Source organism: Rhincodon typus, chromosome 16 (genome assembly GCF_021869965.1).
Source record: "Rhincodon typus isolate 14 chromosome 16, sRhiTyp1.1, whole genome shotgun sequence".
NCBI lineage: Eukaryota > Metazoa > Chordata > Chondrichthyes > Orectolobiformes > Rhincodontidae > Rhincodon > Rhincodon typus.
This window is the reverse complement of record NC_063347.1, coordinates 33,600,106-33,604,676: the sequence shown is the minus strand read 5'-3', so window position 1 is coordinate 33,604,676 and position 4,571 is coordinate 33,600,106. Positions and strand designations below refer to the sequence as shown.

At 36.1% G+C, this 4,571-nt stretch overlaps 1 non-coding gene across 1 annotated transcript; it reads right to left on the bottom strand.

Moving 5' to 3' along the window:
• Positions 1–871: 871 nt before the first annotated feature.
• LOC109919511 lies at positions 872–4,443 on the bottom strand. The gene is made up of 3 exons (XR_007263906.1): positions 4,077–4,443; positions 3,410–3,484; positions 872–2,192 (listed from the first exon to the last, which is right to left on the bottom strand). It is a non-coding gene; the product is annotated as an uncharacterized LOC109919511 (transcript).
• Positions 4,444–4,571: the final 128 nt, after the last annotated feature.

Genomic DNA, 4,571 nt, shown 5'->3' with positions numbered 1-4,571 from the left:
CCAACTGCTAATTCTTCAACAATGACCACACTTCAAACTAACAGACAATAAATAGCATCAACGCCAAGACTGGTCAAACCAAAAATTCACATTCTTCCCAGCATGCATCACTCAACTGAAAAGTGAAAGCTTTGTTGACTTTCCCTGTAAAGCGTGAGCTACACAGATTAGCAAAATTAACAAAATATGACTAACTAAGCAAACATAACCTGATGACTCATTCATCTACTCGCCATTTCGGTTCTCAACTATTTCATTGATAACAGCATACTGCCTTTTTCCCCTAAACATATTATCATTCTCTCAGTTATCATAGAATCCCCACAGTGTGGAAACAGGCCCTTCGGCCCAACAAGTCGACACGGAACCTCAGGCCATCCCACCCAGACCCATTCCCCTGTAACCTACCTAATCTACACATCCCTGAATACTATGGGCAATTTAGCATGGACAATTTACCGAACTTGCACATTTTTGGACTGTGGGAGGAAACCCACGCAGACACGGGGAGAATGCGTAAACTCCACACAGACAGTCGCCCGAGGGTGGAACTGAACCCAGGTTGCTGGTGCTGAGAGGTAGCGGTGCTAACCACTGAGCCACGTGCTGACCTAAAGTGCATTGACCTTGCATGTTGTCCTAAGTTGCTAAGGATCATCATAGAATCCCTACAGTGTGGAAACACAAGTTTCCCAACAAGTCCACACTACTCATTTCCCTACCCCAACGTTTCCCTTGTCTAACCCACCTAACCTAAACATCCCTGGGCACTATGGGCAATTTAACGTAGCTAATCCACCCACCTGTCTTCAAAAATGGAACATATTCTAGATTTGCAACTTAAAAATAGATTCCTTCCACAATCAAAATCTAAATAAGAAAATATATTTTACAAGACAAAACATTTTAAAAATGCATTGAGAATTTAACTTTCACTTGCTTATCTAAGTAACCTAGCATCTGATCAATTCAAAGCATGCACAATGGCACTCAAGTGTTCTCAAAGCTGTATTTTTACTGCCTTTGGAAATTTTGGTGCAACTCAAGCATTGGAAAACAATATACATCATGCACAAGCAGTTTAGATATTCACAGAATATTTTGCTAGATATCACATCATATTAAGTCAACTGGCCTGACTCAGCACTTATTTAGATAATCAAGCAGAGGCATAAAATTTTCACATTGAGTGCAACTAGAAAACTGGGTGAAAAATGTGCTTGAAATTGTATTGCTTTTCCAAAACTGTGATTGTAAGTTTACATCCAAAGCATTTGCACAATTACAAATTTTAAACCATCTGTAAAAGCACACCATAAAATATAATTGGTTATTTGCTTTTCACCTTTAAAACAATCACTGAATTTGTAACTTGGTACAATTTTATCCACATTGCTTTAGCAATGTTGTCTTTGCAGCCTGTGAACGATCTGATTTTAATTCTCTGAAAATGACATGAAAAGAACTATGTTGAACCAGTTAATAGCTTCACTATTGCGTTGAGTCAGTTTTAACCCAATTAGTCAGCATGTAAAAACTTTTTAAACCGAGTGTCCATGTGCCTAAAAAAATTTACAAAGTGCCTCCTCCTCCAATGTAAACTTGCAGTACTCATCGTTTTGATCTGGAGGTTATGGCCAATGTTGTGTGTAGGTTGGTTTTCAAGAAATGATTTTTAAAATCAAGATTTGAGAAACATATTTTACTCAGTGTAAATGGACTTAAAATTCCCCAATCTGATGCACTTATTTGGTCAATTGCACTTATTTTGCATTGATAGATTTCTCTGAATTTACTTTACATCATTCCATTCTGAAATTATGAGATCAATAAAACATTCTGATGTAAAAGAAATCAATTTGTCATGCAAAATTCCCATGATCTGTTCAATTAACATTAATGTCTAACAAATCTTAAAATTTAATTCTTAACAGAAGTACTTTTCAGGTTATCCATCTTTTTTCTGTAAACCTATGTTCTTTCTTGTTTTTCTGATGTGCAGACTGAGGGGTCTTGAAAATAGATGGTAACAGCAGCAAATTATTACTTTCAAAGGTAACTTTATCTTGAGGTTTTTTCCATCTGTGATTTTTCATGCTTTGGATTTGTCACTTCAACAGGGTTCTCTGCTTGACCCAGTAAAACTGTTCCCATTTAGGTAGATGCTCTTCAACGAATGTCCAGTATTTGGTCTGGTAGGACAAACAGATATTTCACAAGTATAATTAACCAAGATATAAATATAATTATATGCTTCCAAATATTACAAACTCCCTGTGTTGAAGACAATTTTCAGAACAATAAAAAATACTTTGTGCTTTATTTCTGCATTGTGAATTTCTTTTCATTACTCTTATTCCACTTTATGCTTCTCAATCTAATTTACTATTTACAAGTAAAAGTGGATTTTGCCAAACTGCTACTAGAACTCTACTAATGCTAACATGTAAAAGGATATACTAGATTAAAAAGATAAACTTCTGTAAATGTGGACAATGTTTACAATGCTCAATTTATCCCAATTCTTAAGAGTCCTGTGAAGCTGTTGATAGCATTCTTTGTGACCCCCTGCAATCTTTAGTGATGCTGCTCCCACATGTGATAGATAGGGAGTTCCAGGATGCTTCAACTCCCATTTCTTTTTCATAGTGTGGTGACCAAAGTTCTGCTTAACCAGTACATTCTAAAGTCACAGTAGAATTCTTCTAGACTTAATTTTATAAATTGATTTAATAGATACAGCAGTAGAATAGTCTTAAGCTAAGCATTGAAACAAATGATTTTGTAATATTCAAAGTATGTATTTTCTTTTGTAACACATGGGAAGAAATAATATATAACGATTTGAGTATCTAAAAACAACTAGAAGCACTTTTTGGGAAGTGTGTTGGGTTGTTATCTTTATCCTTCCTCTCTTCACATTTGCACTCAAAGACAAGAAGCCATGAAGACAATCTGCTCCCTTATGTCTCTGTTTTACAGACAGTTGTAAGGTAGTAAAAGAATTCTGATTTGCAGAAGAAACCTGCAAAGCAGCTGCTGATTCCACTTGAATAAGAATGCAGTGCCTTTACTCTCTCACAACACAAGTTAGAGGGTGGACACACCAAGCTTGATTATTATTTGGAATTATGACATCAAAACTTTAGAATGTGCCTCTGACGTCTATTTATAAGCCAAACATTTTACATTGCTATTTTGCCCTTCCGCTAACGCAAAAAGATACATTTTAAAATGGATTTCTCCTGTAAACTTTGATCTTTCTCACATACACTAGGGGGCACTCAACTATAACTCAAAAAAGCCACTCTACAATCTGCAGCTATGATCTGATTATGCACATATACAAAATTAGCAATTCAATTAAGATGCAATAACAATTTCCAACAGCATAGAATTGGGCATGTACCTGAAGAGCGATAAAAGGAGGATGCAAATGTGTACACGCTCTGGCTTTTAAATTTTCCTCAGCTACTCCCAAATCCTAAAAAGATTCCAAAACAAAATCTCTTTTACCAAATCTTTTTGTTTATTAAACCTTAATCGTTTTTCCTTACCACGTTGAAAAAAAAAAATTTTCCATAATGCTGGGAATAAATTTATCATTTAGAAGCTTGACTAAAAATTAAGCCTAAAAACATATTGATTACTGTAGCAAATTCTAGTCCATTGAACTATGATCCCTCAAATTAGACTTAACTATAATGAAGCACGAAGTCTGAAAGAGTTGTTAGGGTCACACTCACTCAGGAGAAAGTGCTTTATTCCAAGACAGTTTGATCATATAGTATGGGTGCATCAAGACAGGGAACTATCCATCTGTATTAATTACATTAAATATCAAAAATAATAAAGCTGGAATAGATTCCTTTGATTGTTCACTAGATTTATCAATATCCCTTACTTTAGACTTTGGAAGGGTGGATTATGAAGCATGCTGGAGCTCATCTATGGCATCAGGCAAGATATTTCAGATTGTGTCTCATCGGCAGGAATTGCAGGTGAATCCTCTGGGGAAAAAAATTAAGCCGCCCAGGTTGCCTAACATTAGTAGAATAAATAAATTGTGAAGGTACCTCTAGAACAGCCTATTGGGAGCAGCTGATATCTCGGCAAGGGAGGTCACATCTTTCCATGTCGGGTCTAAAAAAGCATACCTGCTCCCGAAAGTGAAGTAAAGCAGGTTTCCATCAGGCAGATTGTGGTATAATTTCAATCTTAAATTACTGAGCTGTACACACTTGCAAGAACTTGCATTATAAAGCAACTTGAAAATAGTAAATTGTTCCAAGGCACTTCATGAGTGCATCATAAAGCAACATTTGGCACCAAATCACAAAAGGCAAATAGTAAAGCAGATAGCTAAAATCTTAGTCAGAGGTAATTTTAAGAGGAAGAGGGGTCACACGGTCTGCAGCATGAAAGTGGAGTCACAACGTAAAATGTTTACGAAGCATTGTTCTAGGCTGAACGGCTTTGCAATAATCTGGCAAGTACTGTGCACAAGTTATGCTCTTTAAGATACTGTACATGAGAGCCAGGAACAAAAACAAAGTTGCTGGAAAAGCTCA